This window comes from Kogia breviceps, chromosome 3 (assembly GCF_026419965.1).
Source record: "Kogia breviceps isolate mKogBre1 chromosome 3, mKogBre1 haplotype 1, whole genome shotgun sequence".
Taxonomy (NCBI): domain Eukaryota; kingdom Metazoa; phylum Chordata; class Mammalia; order Artiodactyla; family Physeteridae; genus Kogia; species Kogia breviceps.
In genome coordinates, this window is record NC_081312.1 from 93705742 (window position 1) to 93722754 (window position 17013).

At 39.0% G+C, this 17013-nt stretch overlaps 1 protein-coding gene and 1 pseudogene across 6 annotated transcripts in view; one reads left to right on the forward strand and one right to left on the reverse strand.

The window, feature by feature from the left end:
- Nucleotides 1–43: 43 nt before the first annotated feature.
- The window catches only part of USP8 (ubiquitin specific peptidase 8), a 99444-nt gene continuing 82474 nt past the window's right edge, over nucleotides 44–17013 (forward strand). For 3 of the 6 annotated variants that reach the window (XM_067029227.1, XM_067029232.1, XM_067029230.1), the window contains exon 1: nucleotides 44–485. The gene's annotated coding sequence lies outside the window, so the exon portion shown is untranslated. Of the gene's footprint in view, nucleotides 683–17013 lie in introns of all 6 variants that reach the window. The other 3 variants (XM_067029226.1, XM_067029231.1, XM_067029229.1) reach the window with 2 other exon arrangements.
- LOC136793930 (peptidyl-prolyl cis-trans isomerase A pseudogene) lies at nucleotides 12278–12592 on the reverse strand (annotated as a pseudogene).

The following is a 17013-nucleotide window of genomic DNA, read 5'->3' on the forward strand; positions in this document are numbered from 1 at the left end:
TGCCCTGGTCAGCAGATCCCTCTCCCACCCACTCCCCGATCCCATTCCGGCGGGAGGAAGGGGGCGAGACGGCCTGATTTTTCTTTTTAACAAAGGGGAGGAAAATATGCCATTTCTAGAACTTGAGCCACACAAAGAAAGCGGCGGAATGATCCGCTGTCGGCGACCGCAAGTCCCGGCTCGCCCGGCGCCTGCGCGGCACGGGGGTAGGAGCTGCGGCCGGCCATGTGCGCGGCGGGGCCGCAGGCCGGCCACCTAGCCTTCCCGCCACTTTATGCGGGGCTAGGAGTGGGAGGCTGAAGTGCGTGTGCTAACGCTATGTCTTCGGCATGAAAGCTGAGAGACGGGAAATCCTGACTCCTTCCTGATTAAGCTGAGCCATCTAGCAGAGTCCTGGGAGACGGAAGGGCAGTGAGAAAGCTAGGATTTAACTTGAAGCGGCCCTAGATTCCACTAGGCTGACTGGGACAGGAGTCGCTGTTGAGGTACAAGGGGCGGAACTACGGATGTTATTTCTCCACTTCACCTAAACTGAACAAGTCAAGTTCGTGACGAAAACGTACATATTCCTGTAGCCACCCCCCGCCTTTTTTTTTCCCTTAAACATTCTTTTGATGCCTTATACTTCGTAGACCTTTCGTAACTGCTCGCCGAATTCCCTTGGATTACTGTCACCTCAGAGGTAGAAGTCTTGTTTTTCCGTGGCTGGAATGTCAAGATTTTTGTTGTGTTGTATTTTATTAAGAAAGCAGCAAAAGTTTATTTGTGGATGGTGATTTACAAAGTAAGAGTCTTACGAGTTTAAATTGTGATGATTTTGCTAAAATACCCACCACGCTGGTAATGTTTTTTAACAGATGAGCCTGGGAATGACTTTTCCAACCTTCTAACCTTACAATTTTTGGCTTCCTATATCTAGGAATTGGGAATATGCGAGAGAGTGCCAAGATTTTAATCTAGAAGAGTTTACAAACAAATGAAATACATGTTGTCTACTGATTTGGGGTAGCCTTAGATAAACAGTCTTTCTCCACTTAGCCTTCTGTGTTACTGATGTAGAGATTCGTAAAGTCTGTGTAACTTATTAAAGCGTTGTGCTTAAAATAGAAACAGTGAATGGCATAGGAGCTGTATTCTGTTTTTCTTTCAGTTTAATATTTTCAATGCTTCTTTCGATAGTCACATGCTTCTCTTAAACATTGAGTTTATCTGAGTAAACATTCAGCTAATGGTTGTTATAGAATCCTTGCCCTCATTAATTTTATGCTGTAGAATGCAGACAAGTAAATAGGCATCATCAGTAGTATAATGAGGGTAAACTGCTGAATGCTGTGAAATTATAGGAGGAATCCCTTACTTACCTGTCAGGGAGGCATGGAATGGGACTGGAGAAGCAATTAGGTTTAATATGGGAGTTGGGGAAGAACCTTCCAGACAGGTGAAGCAACAAATGCAAAGGTTAAGAGGAAAACTCTGGAGAAATTGTTGGGCGAAGAAGATAATGCTTCTTCAGGAATGCCTAGAGATATGTCTGAAGAGGTCTAGTCATAAAGGCCTTGAATGCCATTTGCAGAAATTAGCTTTTGAGAGCTAAGAGGATGGCATTGAAAGATTTTAAGTAGAAGCATAGTCAGATTGGATTTGTATTTTAGACAGATCACTATTATGCAAAAGTCAGAGGCAAAGAAAGCAGTTTGGAGAAAACAGCAATCTGAGAGAGTAATGACTTGGACTGAGTTAGTGGCAAACAGGAGTGAAGAATACGACCAAAGATATTGTTGAGAGCTTGGTGATTTGGTTGACTGGATAGGGAATGACTGAAAAGATGTCAAAGATTACTCCCAAACGTGTTGAGGGAGCATTTAGGAGGATGTCTTCACTGAGATTAGAAGGGAAGAGGAATACATGTTACGAGAGGAAGGTGGTTCTGTTTTAACTGGGTAGAATTTGAAGTGCTTATGAGCCAACCAAGCAGATAATGTCTAGTAGGCACTTAGGTATTCTTTCGTTTAAGTTGTCTCGAGAGCAACTGTACTGGCACTGTTTTACACATTAGAACAGATTAAGCAGGAACAAGACCAACAAGTTTCCTGATCCTGTTTCCATAGAGGGAACATACTATAAACAAGTTTTATAAAAGAAGAGGAAAGGTAATATCACATAATATCCTTTATGAAGAGAATAAAAGGGTATTTGGATGAAACATTTCTCTGGGAAGAGAGAGCAGGCATAATTTTGAAGACTGTTCAGAAATGGCCTCTCTGGGAGTTTCCTGGTGGCCTAATGGTTAGGATTCTGGGCTTTCACTGCTGTGACCCAGGTTCAGTCCCTGGTTGGGGAACTGAGATCTGGCAAACCATGTGGCACAGACAAAAAAAAAAAAGTGGCCTCTCTGAGAAGGTATTCTTTGAGCTAAGACCTGAATGGGAATAAATTGAGGGCAGTATTCAAGACCAAAGGGAATAGTAAGGCAAAATCCTTGGTGAGAAAGCAAGAAGGGCAATGTGGCTAAAGTCTAGAGAGCAAAGAAAGGAATGGTAGAAGATGAAGTCTGCAGCCTTGGTAAGTTTCAGAGCTCTGGAGGCCACTGAAGGGTTTTAAGGTATGGAGTAACATGGATAGTAACAGTAGAGATAAAGTGGATGCATTGAAGATATATTTTGTGATTAGACCTGACCTATATTGCTAATGAATCAAACAGGGAAAGGGAAAAATCAAGAGTGATTCCAAGGTTTGGGACATGATTGTCTAGGCCAACACTGTCCAATATAAATATAACACAAGCCACATATGTAATTTTACAGTAACCACATTAAAAATGAAAGAAAACAAAAAAATAAAAAATAATCTTATTTGACCTGATATATCCAAAATAGTATCATTTCATATGTGATCAATATTAAAAAGTATTAAATATTTTGCATTCTTTTTCTCAATACTAAGTAAGTGTTCAAAATTTGCTGTGTTTTTTACATTTATAGCATATCGCAATAATTGATTTCATAAAATTTACAGTTGAAAAAGTAGATTCACATACTCGAATCATTCCAAACATATTTCAAAAGTTTTTCAGTAATTGAATTATGTATAAGATTTTTTATTTTAAAGTTAAGATTAAAATTTTACTTCCTAAATAGCCACATTTCAACTGCTCCATGGCCACTTGTGGCTAGTTGCTACTATATTGGACAGTGCAGGTCTACTAGAATAAAGATTAGTGGAAAATCAGACCAAAAAAGTTGTGTGGAACCAGCCTGGAAGGCCTTTGATGCCATGTTAAAGGATTGGGATCTTACCCTAGAGACAGAGGGAACAGTGGGTAGTTTTTAAGCTAAGGAGTGACACAACGTTGTGCTTAAGGCTAGAAAAAGTCCAGTAGGTGACCAGCTGATGACTCAGGACCAAGAGCAACCCTTCAGTAGAGTCTCCACATTCTAGGACCTACCTCAGCCCTTCAAATTCAGAAGTCTGATTTTTTCAGTGCACTAGAGCAGTGCTACCAAAAGTATGGGCCACTGGCCACTGCCCATCTGTTAACCCTTTGTTATTGGTCCAAGGCATTTACAGAAATCGAGAGTAAGAGATTAGAAACTTTTATAGCAATTAGTGTTAGACTAATTTTATGTCTATGGTTCTAATAAAAATTGGGGGATTGTATTGTTGTATATGCCTTTGTTTTTTTTTCTTTATTTCCCTTCTCTAGTTATTTTTATATTTTATAAAAGTGTCTATGATCTTTCACCACAGATTATTTTTGAAGCACTGCTCTAGAGACACTGATGAAGGGAGTCAGAAAGACCAAGTTCCCAGAAGACTAATCTAAACCCAGTGCCTTTTTTTTTTAACTTTATAGTGAGCACTATAATGGCTAAGAGGGGAATGGACATCTACTCAGTTTCTCCCAGTATACCGAAATGGAAGGTTACATGGAAATAACCAAATTTATAATGGCTACCACTTATTAAATGTTCCTGTTTGCCAGCCACTATGCAAAACCTGCTACATATTATTGTCTCATTTAACCCTCATAACAACTCTTAAAATAGGTATTATTAGCCCCATTTTTCCAAAGAGGATACTGAGGCTAAAACAGTTTAAATAATTTGCCTAAAGTCACCAAGCTGGTAAATGTTAGAGACAGAATTCCAATACAGGTCTCTCTTCAAAGCTGTTGTCCCTAATCACTTTTTTTGCCATTGTATTCCAAGTGTCTAAAAGATTCCATGGCACAGTAACTCTACATTGGTTTAGAGAGAATGCACAAAGTTGACTGCATTACCTCCCAGAGGGTCATTAGTGAATTTGGGGTTCTGCAGAGTAAGAGGGGTTAGTGGTATTCTAATAGCATCCGACAAATGCATTCATTTCTACAAAAGAAATATGTCTGTTCTGCTGCTATTCCGAATTTATTGACTCCCACAAATCAATAAAAAATAGAGACAACCCAACAGAAAAATTGGTAAGATTTAAACAGTCACTCACAAAAGAGGATATCTAAATGGCCAATAAACATGTCAAGGTGCTCGACTTCTGTAATCATTAGGGAAATGCAAATTGAAATCACAATGAGATACTGTGGCACACCCACAATAATGGCTAAAATGGAAAACAAAATGTCAAAACAAAAAGTATTGAAACAAATGAAACTATACACTGTTGGTGGGAATGTATATTGGTATAGCCATTTTGGAAAATTCACAGTTCAAGAAAACACATGAAACCAAACTAGATTTAGGGATACAGGTTTAGGTAGTAAAATCTATAAAGAAATGATTAGCTTTGGGTGGGGGAGTAATGCTTGGGAGGGTATGTAGGGGTGCTTCTGGGGTGCTAGCAGCGTTCTGTTTCTTGACGCGAGTGGGGGTTGCTTAGATGTTCACTTTGTGATTCATTGAGCTGTCGGTTTGGGGGTGGATGACTTCGGTATGTGTATTATATATTTCATGGTTTTAAAATTTTTGCTGAAGTTAACAAGTTAGAAAAAATATCCCATGCTGGTTACAGACTACCAACTATTACCTTACTGACTGAATTCTGGGGTTGGCAGTGGTGAAGGAGAGGAGAGACAGATGCAAAAAAATGCTGCAAAACTTAGGGCAGTATGAGATGGTGAAAGAGCATAGCAATTGGAGTGAGGAGTCCCAAGTTCAGGACTTAACTGGTTTTTCATCTAGACTCTAACCACTCTCTAGCTTATGACCTGGGCATATCTCCTAACTTGCCTTAATATCATTTTTCCCACCCGGGGCTGAGGGGAGTTTGATAAAACGTACATTTTTGTTTTGTTTATAATACTTCGTAAGCTATTAAAATGTCATATAAAATTTTTACTGATGTTCAATTGGATGTGATGGGAAAGGGGGAAGGAGTTAGGATGATTGAGATTTTGAGTCTGAGTGATGGAGGTTATGGTGATAGCATGAACTAAATGATTTGGAGAAAGATTTTATTTAAACTCTTATTTTATACGTGTTGAGTTTAAGATCATGCCAGAACATCAAGGTGGAATTTTCAAACAGATTTAGATGTGGGACTCTGAAAAAAGGGTCAGAATTGGTGATAGAAATTACCCACATAAGGGTAATAATTAAAGCCATGGGTGTGAATACAATCATTGGAAGAGAATATAGGAAAACAGTACTGAGGACAAAGGAGAGAGGTAAAGGAAAAAGAGGAAATCAGCACTTACTGAGCACCTGTTGAACTGTGTGCCAGCTGTTCTATATTTGTTATCTCGTTTATTCCCCTCAAATTCCAGGGTAGCCAGTTGAGCTTCATTTGGTAGACTGACTTTGTAGACTCACAATAAGGTAAAGAACCAGCATTTAAAACTAGCTTGACTCCAGCTTGTATGGTGCAATACACCATGCCTGTAGAGCCAAGTATCTAAGTCCATGGGGAGAATTTGAGTTAAGGAAAGATATGCCCTGAGAAAAGAACATTGGATTTTTGTGATTTGCGACCAAGGGTTTCTGGAACATAAAGCAGTGCCTGTACTCTCATATTTGTTGTGCTTCTGTGAGCATGGTTAATCCAGACATACGTGTGTTCTAGACCTCTGGCAATAAGAAAAAAGTCAAGGTGGTAACTGTGAAAATTAGTATAATGAAAACAAAGTCAGTTATTAAAGCCTAGCTAGATACTTTTTTGCCAAGTGCGTTAAATCATGCCAAAGCATGAAAGAGAAACGGGAATAACTCATACGTGATTCATTGTTGTTTGCTGCTTTGTTTGCATACTGCCAAGAACCATCTTGCATATCACCAGTGGTATGGGTCCTTCACATTGGAAAGCACTGAAATGTTATATAATAGTGTTCACTGTTTACAGGGCATTTTCAGTCACCTGAAATTTTAAGAGAAAAGGTCAAGATGGCTTTGCCAGCCAAGGACATTATAACTTAGAATGAAAGATAATTTTGCTGGTGATAAACACTTGCCTTTTGGAAAGCAGCAATATCTCCTCAAAATTTAGAGTAATCCACTGTATCTACGAGGAAGACTTTTCCCTACTAGGTTTGCTAAAACTATTTACTCTTAGAATAGCATCTTAACATTAAAAAAAAGTAAAAGAAGAATGTTCTACCACAATACAATTACTGGTTTCTTACTGTGTGTTTTTAGATTTACAGATGAATAATGTGTGCGTTTTTGGAAAACAGATTGTTGAGGAATTTTAAATTGATTTCAGGAGCATGATGTCTTCTGTCTTTATCTACTCCCTCTTTCTGAGTTCTAGAGAAGACCTCCAATAAGCAAGTGAAAAGTCTTTGGCATAGTCACTGATCTCAGAATCCCTCAGGAGCACTGAGAACTTTGATTTCAAGGAATTGGTTAGGCACAGCCACTTCACTCAACCTTATATTTTATACCCCAGAGTAAAGGTTGCATTTGGGCAACTTGATTTTCTTTCTTTCTGTTTTAAGGCAGTGGGCAATTAATAATTGTTGGTTGGTTACAGCCTCCAGCCAGATTTGTTAAAATGGATAATCCACCCACAGGTGCAAAAAACTTTTTAAACATCATCACTGTCTTCCATCTATACATTTCCCACCCCCAAGGTAACCTCTACTCTTACTTTCTTGTGTATTTTTCAAGAGTTTTTTTTTTTATGCTTATACATGTAATTATTTCATGCCTTTACATGTTAGTTTTCCCCACTTTTATATAAAAGGGAGGATACTGTATACAATATTCTGCACTTTGCACTTAAGACGTCTTGGGCTTTTCCGTATAAATGCATAAAATGCATCCTTTTTTCTTATCACTGCAGATTATTTAACCAGTCACATTATCCAATTGAAGAGCATGAGTTTCTTTTTTTTTTTTTGGCTGCGTTAGATCTTCATTGCTGCATACAGGCTTTCTCTAGTTGCAGTACGTGGGCTTCTCATTGCAGTGACTTCTCTTACTGTGGAGCACAGGCTCTAGGAGCACGGGCTTCAGTAGTTGTGACCTGCAGGCTCAGTTGTGGCACATGGGCTTAGTTGCTCCACGGCATGTGACATCTTCCTGGACCAGGGATCAAACCCATGTCCCCTGCATTGGCAGGCGGATTGTTAACCACTGCGCAACTAGGGAAGTCCAGAACATGAGTTTCTAATCTTTTATATTCTAATTAGTGCTTGGATGGGTATCGTTGTACGCACATCTTTTCTTGTATATTTAAGCATGTCTCATCTCAGTTCCCAGACTGGAATTACTCTGCAAAAGGGTGTATGTGTATTTTTAATTTTAATAGGTACTTCCATATTGCCCTCCATGTACCAAATGTTTCTCCACAGCATTGCTGGTAGACTAGAGTATTACCAAATCTTTGGATATTTCCCTGTGAACTTTTGAAAGATAGATTATTTCAAGTCCTATCTAATATTTTCAGGACCAGTAACAGAATCATTTGGTTAAACTGGGGGAAATGAGATTTGGTTTACACAGTTTGTTCAGGACACTAATTATTTGCTGCAGATCCTGCAGCTACACACCCACGACTAGTAAAAACATGGCTGCTTATACAGTGGAAGCAGCCAGCAAAAACCTGGAAAAGTGCCAAGAATGACTACAAACAGCTCCACCTACACTTTTTTTTTTTGTGGCAAATTTGCAAGCTTAGCAGTATCTAAAAAGATCCTTCAGCCTTTGTTTGAATTACAGAGAATTAACCTGATAAGAGTGAGGGAGTTACTCATTTCATGAAAAATTCCCCTGATATGATAGGAGCTGAAAATGATTTTTATTTAATTTTGCTTCAGTGCTCAAGTGGCACAGGGAGGGAGAAAATAGAGCTGTTAGGCTATGGGGTCCACCTGCACTGGGGGTTATGTTAGAGTGTGAAGAAAGATTTCCAGGAATGATAATCTCAGTTACTTGGAGCCAGGGTAATTTACAGAGGAAAAAAAAGAGTTCAATGTGGTATGCTAGCTTACTGACTTTTCAGACTTTTTTTTGTTTTTTTAACATTTTCTTTTAAATTGAAGTATAGTTGATTTACAGTGTGTCAGGTATACAGCAAAGTGATTGTTATATATATATATATTTTTTTCTTTCTCAGATTCTTTTCCAATATAGGTTATTACAATATATTAAATATAGTTCCCTGTTCTATACATTAGGTCCTTGTTGGCACTTTTAAATCATTTTACAAATTTGTAGGCTTGTTATGGACTAAATGTTTGTGTCTCCCCCTCTCCCCCCAAAATATTCATAACTCCTAACCCTTAATGTGATAGTATTTGGAGATGGTGCCTTTGTAAGGTAATTGAGGTTAAATTAGGTCATGAGAATGGGGCCCTTATAATGGGATTAGTGGCCTTATAAGAAGAGGATGAGAGAGATCTTTTCCAGCTGGAGCTCAGAGGCACAGAGGAAAGGCCATGTGAGGACCCAGTGAGGAGGCCATCTGCAAGCCTGGAATAGAGCTTACTACCAGGAACTGAAACGGCCAGCACCTTAGTTTTGGACTTCCCAACCTCTAGAACTGTGAGGAATAAATTTCTGTTGTTTAAACCACCTAGTCTATGGTAGTTTGTTATGGCAGCCGAAGTTGACTGAGTGTATCTCTAGTTTTCCACAGATTCATAAAGGTGCATCCAAAAAATATTGTGATGACTATTAATAGTGTCATGTCTTTCGTCAGATTAACTGCAACCAACATATTGTCTGTGTAGTTCCTGCAAAATTTGGAAACTGTTACCTCTTTAGGCATGGCAGGTGACTATTGGGGAATCCTTCCATTTATTTAATATACCCAAATGTTAACTTGTATCTCAGGAGTGACTTAGAATTTGGAATCCTTCTGTCTCTTGAGTTGGAATAAGAGGCATATAAATGCAGGCCTAAACTCATTCACTTGATGGGCTGTAAGTAGTGATACACACTGGTGATTGATTGGATATTCGATGATACCAAGAAAACATATTACTTTTATTGAACTTTGATGTTTTGTTATGATAATAGTATTATGATTAAGTTTTTTAACCCAGAGTCTTTTAGACATGATATCTGAGGTTTGTTTCAAAATAATGTGGTGTTGCAACAGGGTGTAAATTGTTGGCAGTATCAAGGAAGTAATAGTGGTCTAGGATATGATCATTGGAGAAGCTAAATGACGGATACTTGGGGGTTCTTTGTATTGTTCTGTACTTCTGTATATGTTGACATTTTCTGTACTAAAAAACTGTTAAAATAATTTATGATTGTGTATAACTAGTGACTTATAATTTTACCTGCTGAAATTAACATATAAAGAATCTTCAGGTTAAATGTCCTCAAGTGTAGAAATTTAAATGCTGGCCATGAGCATGAATTGGACTTTACTTACCATGCATTTATTTAGCAGCTACTAAATGCTTTCCTGTAGATTTTTCTCATTTAATCTCCGCAAAGGTAGTTGTCATCCCCATTTTACAAATGAGGGAAATGTAAGCTCTAGATAAGTAGTACACAGGTAGAAAATAGCATCATTGGAATCTTCCCCCCATTTGGTCTGTCTCCCAAAATTCATGTTTTATTTATACCGTACCATGCTGCTTCTCAGACATACCTGACCACCTTTTCCTCCATGCTGTTTTCCTTTTAGTAGTGAAAGCTTGGCACAACAGGTGTACAAACATATATGAAAATGTGGAAGATTTCTGGGGTCTTTGTCCTCTCCTTTCCTGTTAGGGCAGCTAGAGTCCCAAAGCAGGAGTTAAAGGTTTGTTGCATCTAAAGGAAACCATGAAGCAATGAATTGATAGAATTCTAGACCTAACTCACCAGCCTTTGGTTCTGCAAGAATTCATTTGACCATTATTACATATATTTGTGTCAGTTACTGTTCAAGATACTGAACTAATACTCTCATCTCACTTTCAGAACATAAATTAAGAGCTCACCCTTGAGGACTTTATGCTAACCTTGAGAGCATTATGCTAAGTCAAGTAAGTCAGACAGAAAGACAAATTCTGTATGATCTCACTTATATTTGGAATCTAAAAAACCGAACTCTTAGAAACAGAGTAGACTTGTGGTTGCCAGGCGTAGAGTGAGGGGAGGGGATGTGATGAAAGAAGGAAGAATGGGTGAAGGTGGTCTAAGGGTGCAGCCTTCAGTTATAAGCTAGATAAGTTCTGGGGATCTAATGTACAGAATAGTGACTGTAGTTAATACTGTATTGTATAGTTGAAACTTACTAAGAGAGTAGATCTTAAAAAGTTCTCACCACAAAAAAAATACAAGAAAAAATGGTGAGTGTGAGGTGATAGGTGTGTTAACTAAACTTATTGCAGTAGACACTTTGCAATATAAACCTATATCAAATCATCATGTTATGAGCCTTAAACTTAATGTTATGCATCAATTATATCTCAGTAAAGCTGGTGGGGGATGGTGGTGCTCAGTCCTAACACACTTACCTCTCTCCTTCTCCCTCCTGTATCCCTACTCCACCCTCAGAAGCAACAGCTACACAGCTCAGGAAATGGACTAAGTGCAAGGTAGAAACACTGAGCAGACTGTCCAGCCACTCATTGCTTTCTCCTTTCTCTTCCCAAGAACATGCCAAATTTGCAATATAAGGGAACTTGGGACAACCCCTTACTTCCATGCCAGTTGTAACAATGGAGCTTTAAGAATACTTCATATATAGTGTGGCACAGCTTAACAAAAGTCCCATCCTGAAGTGTGTGGAGGGAAAAGACCAGATTTTATAAGCACTTGTGGTTAAAGCAAGACTTGAATCCAAGAAAGGCTTTATGTGCAGTCTGGATATTTACACTCCCTTTATTACACACCCACCCATCCCCAAATAAAAATCACCATACTTAGGCAAATCTAGACTTACCTGTGCTTAAAATAACCCCATGCTGACTAGCCTACAGAGTGGGTCATGTGGGATAGACTTTCAGCTCCATGGTGTACTTTCCCTGCCCCTGAATTTCCACACCTTTAGGCCAGAGAAACCTAACATGACAGTTAGTAAGAGCACAAACTCCAGTTTTATCCACAGAGCTGTCCTTTGACCAAGCAAGAATGCTGAATAACTGGAGAAGCTATAGCATGTTTGATTCTTTAAAAAAAATTAAAAAAAAAAAGATTCGATGCTTGAGCCCAAAGAGTTGGAAAACTAAGAAATGAGAGATTGAGAGTTTCAAGTTAGAGTAAGAGAATACCTACAGATTATTTAAGGACATAAATTCAAAAATGCCCCTGCCCAGCCTCCTGAGAAGGCTTTCAGTAGGATGAAAAGCTGAGAACCGCCTTTCCCCCTGGCTAACCCACCTTTCGCTGGCCGCAGGCAATCAGTAGGTGGAGTAATGTATTATTAGTAAAGCACTGAAACCCATAGCTTGATTTAAATTTAGATGTTTAGTTTTTCACATGTTCTAAAAACTGATTTGTCTGCCTTTCTGCCATCCGCACACGTGTACAGGATCTAGAAGAGGTACTTAGGTTTCACTCTTCCCCTTAAACTCTTCAAATGAAACTTGTTTTGCTTTTAGCCTTCCCAACTTTTTTATCTTTACCAAGGTGCCACCTTTCTAAATAGGCCAGGCTCAAAACTTTATCTTCATTTTTCTCACTTAGTTTTTATTTCATAATCATAAACTTAACTATGCAATCCAACTAGACTTGGAGGGGAATAAGGAAAATATAGAACCCAAAGAGCTGCAGCACATGAATAGATGTTGAGTATTTTCAGACAGCACAAAGATTATAGGATAGAGTGAGCAGATGAAGGTGGTGGGGTACACTCCTGAGCTGTAGAAGGAATGGTATGGAAGTTAAAACACAAGTCAAATTCATTGGAGTTGTCTGTAGTCAGCATTAAAGAGCTTCTTGGTGATTCTGCCATTCCTGGACTGAAGCAGTCCATAGCTTCCACAATATTCATGGCCTCTTCTACCTTGCCAAAGACCACAGGTCTGCCATCCAACCATTCCATCTTGGCAGTGCAGATGAAAAACTGGGAACAGTTTGTGTCGGCTCCAGCATTTGCCATGGACAAGATACTAGGACCCATATGCTTCAGGATGAAACTCATCATCAAACTTCACCCCGCACATGGACTTGCCACTAGTGCCATTATAGCGTGTGAAGTCACCACCCTGGCACATAAAACCCACAATAATTCTGTGAAAGCAGGAACCTTTACAACGAAGTCCTTTATCCCCAGTGCTCAGGGCATGAAAGTTTTCTGCTGTCTTTGCAACTTTGTCAGCAAACAGCTTGAAAGAGACGTGGTCCAAGGGCTCACTGTGGATAGTGATGTTGAAGAACACAGCAGGGTTGACTTGGCTGGGTGGTGGTGATGTCTGTAAAGCCAAACTTTCTTCATTCTTTAGTCCAAATTGCTTGTCCTCCTGGGAAGAAATCTCTTGTGTTTTTACCTGTATCTCCACAAGTTAGGACTTCACCCTAAATGAGTCTTTATCACTTTTCCTTAAGGTGACTGAGTCTTATTGCCCTCTTTGAATTTAACCTTTCCTTCCTGCCCCCAGACTACCCTGCCTGACTACCATTATGATCTTCTTCACATATTGCTTTCATCTTGAGACTCCTCTGAGCATTAGCCTACAGAGTATCTAGGCCCTATCCAGCCCTGAGTATGAGCAGACCTGCAGTCAAAGATGATAGGATGTGAAAACACCTAGCATCGTTCCTGGCACATGGCAGGACTATTGACTTCTTTTTTCTCTTCTTACCATGTTAGTTTCTTTACTGTCCCAAAGACTACCAATGGTTGTACCAGCCTCATAGATTACAGGCATACCTTGGAGATATTGCAGATTTGGTTCCAGACCACCACCATAAAGTGAATATCACAATAAAGTGAGTCACATGAATTTTTTGGTGTCTCAGTGCCTTTGAGTTATGTTTATACTATTCTGTAGTCTGTTAAGTGTGTAAAGCATTATGTCTAAAAAAATACCTTAATTAAAAAACACTGTATTTAAAAAATACTTTATTGCTAAAAAAATGCTAACCATCATCTGTGTCTTCAGTGAGTTGTAGTAACATCAAAGATCACAGATCACCATAACAAATATAGTGAAAGTTTGAAATATTGCCAGGATTACTAGAATGTGACACAGAAACATGAAATGAGCAAATGCTCTTACAGAAATGGCGCCAGTGCACTTGTTTGATGCCACAAACCTTCAATTTGTAAAAAACACAGTATCTGTGAAGTGCAATAAAGTGAAGCTCAAGCTTTTTGATAAAATGAAATATGCCTGTATTCTCCCTCCAAGAAATATATTCACTCCAATCTTTTGCCTCTTCAAATCTATCAGGCATGAACAAATACAAATTCTATGTTCAAACTTTAAAACAAGCTTGAAGGTCACAGAATTAGTAACAAATGGAAAACCATACCTTGTTCTTGGCTAAGAAATTTAACATCATAAAAACAATGTTATTTAACATGTCAAAAATAGTAATAAGGTTCTGGGGGGGAATAAAGGAAATGGGAGGAGAGGAGCTAGCCAAGCTGATTCTAAAGCTTATATGGGAAAAATAAAGCAAAAGTGGGCAGAAAATTCTGGCAAAGAAGAGCGATAAAGGGAGATGAGCATCTGTTAGATATTAGTTTATAAAGCCTAAGTAAGGGCACTTACTTAATCTACCCTCATGACCTAAACACCTCCCAAACATGCCACCTCCAAATACCAATACATTGGGGATTAGGTTTCAACAGAATTTTGGGAGGACACAAACATTCAGTCTGTAGCATCAAATGTCCATCGATAGGGAGCTAGAGGAAAAAAACACTAAAAGTATAATATAAACAATATATCATTAAGGGCTTCCCTGGTGGTGCAGTGGTTAAGAATCCATCTGCCAATGCAGGGGACACGGGTTCGAGCCCTGGGCTGGGAAGATCCCACATGCCACGGAGCAACTAAGCCCGTGCACCACAACTACTGAAACCCATGCATCTAGAGCCCATGCTCCACAACAAGAGAAGCCACTGCAATTAGAAGCCTGCACACTGCAATGAAAAGTAGCCCCTGCTTGCTGCAACTAGAGGAAGCCCGCGGGCAGCAACGAAGACCCGATGCAGCCAAAAGAAATACGTTATTTAAAAAAAAGAGTACATGCACATTTTCTAAAAATATATCACTAAGTTAAAAAGTAAGGTGCATAAAGTATATATAGTGTGCTGCTACCTTTTAATAAAAAGAGAAGATATATATAGATATATGCCCATGGGGACAGTAGTGGGAGCAGGACCTTTCCATGTACCCCTTTTGATAGTTTTGTTTTTGAACCATATGAGTTAAATGTATTACCTTTGAAAGAAAGAAAAAAAAGATGCTTTCCCAACTATAAATAGAAATTTAAAACTTAAGAGTTGGGAAGGACCTTCAGAGATCACCTACAAGTTTCTTCATCTTAAAAGTGAGAAAAAGAAAGAATATAAGAGGGAAATGTTCATGAGATAGCATAGCAAATTTGTTACAGAACTAGAATACAGGTCTCTTGAGTGCTTTTCTCTTAGGTTTCTTCATAAGTGCTGTCTACTCTAGCCTATGCTAATCTCCCTTTTTACTGACTCACTGATACCTTATTTGCTGATTTCATGGGTCTTAATTTTTTCTCATAAATGTTTACATCTTTGAAGGTATTCCTCTGTATTTTCTATAGCACTGCACACAGTGTTTGGCCCATAACTACTTTGTTCATTTATTCAATAATTTATTGAGTGTTCACTGAAAATGCCAGACACACTGCTTGGTTTTATGGATAGCTGTCAATTGGGATACTGGAAGTGGAGGTAGAAGTTTTCATCCTTGTTCTAAGCATTGAACTTAAAGTCAATAAAGCCTGTAATTCATTCACCTACTTATGTGAAGCCATATTTATGTTTACTTTCTTAATAATTCTTTTGGGTAGGGCCTAAGCAGTGGGTGACATATATCCTGCTGCTCATATGTAGGTGTTAGATGAATAAGATTACTGATCATCAAGCCCAGAGTTAGGTAAACAGAGAAAACCTTTAACCTGACTGTGTTAGTCAGATTCCCCTTCCATCCTACTTCTGGGGACTGGATCATTCTGGGTTTTCGGGAATGTTTTAAAAAAGACTCTCTCCCCTGGTACCCAGTCTCCTGTTTCTGTCAACAGACTGCCTATGCCAGACTGTCAGTGTCTTGAAAGCAGGAACTCTTTCCTTGTATTAGTAGTGCCCATTAAAGTGCCCAGCACAATCATTGTTAGTTGGACTGAACCAAACCTCTAGGGCCATACACACCTATACTTAAAATACAAATGTGTCCCCTCCAGTGTGTTTCCACAAGAGTGAATTTCGTTTCATTTCCAATCTGTTTTAATGTTTCTGATTCCCAGCTATAAAACCTGTAGCCTCCATTCCCTTTTCCCATAACCATAACTGCCATCTTTCCTCTGTCCCTTCTGGAAAGTGCCCTACCCGTAAGTGCCCTAAGACTACTGGGAAGCAGGTGTTTCCCTGGTGCTCAAGATAAAACATGGCAAATAGCCAAAGTAATCTCAAGAAAGAGGAACGAAACTGGAGGTTTCACACTCTGTGATTTCAGACTATACTACAAAGCTACAGTAATCAAAACAGTATGGTACTGGCACAAAAACAAGACACATAGATTAATGAGACAGAATAGAAAGCCTCAAATGCATCCACATTTATTGACATATTTTGCTAGTTAATATATGTCAAAGGAAGCAAGAATATACAATGGGGAAAAATTCCTCTTCAATAAATGGTCTTGGGAAAACTGGACCACTTTCCCACACCATATACAAAAATAAACTCAAAATAGGTTAAAGACTTAAATGTAAGACCTGAAACCATAAAAATTCTAGAAAAAAACACAGGCAGTACACTCTTTTAACATCATTCTCAGTAATATTTTTTTGGATATGTCTCCTCAGACGAGGGAAACAAAAGCAAAAATAAGCAAATGGGACTACACCAAACTAAAAAGTTTTTTTTACAGCAAAGGAAACTCAACAAAAGGAAAAGGCAGCCTACTGAATGGGAGAAAATATTTGAAAATCATCTGATAAAGGGTTAACATCTAAAATGTACAAAGGGGCTTCCCTGGTGGTGTAGTGGTTGAGAGTCTGCCTGTCGATGCAAGAGACACGGGTTCGTACGCCGGTCCAGGAAGCTCCCATATGCGGCAGAGCAGCTGGTCCCGTGAGCCATGGCCGCTGAGCCTGCATGTCCGGAGCCTGTGCTCTGCAAAGGGAGAGGCCACAACAGTGAGAGGCCCGCGTACCACAAAAATAAAATAAAATAAAATGTACAAAGAACTTACAAAACTTAATAGCAAAAAAAATTTTTTTAATGGGTAGTGAATCTGAATAGACATCCTTCTAAGGAAGACATACAGATGGCCAGCAGGCACATGAAAAAATGCTCAACATCATTCATCATCAGGGAAATGCAAATCAAAACCACGAGATATCACCTCACACCTGTTAGAATGGCTACTATCAAAAGACAACAAATAACAAAGTGTTGTCAAAGATGTGGAGAAAAGTAACCATTGTG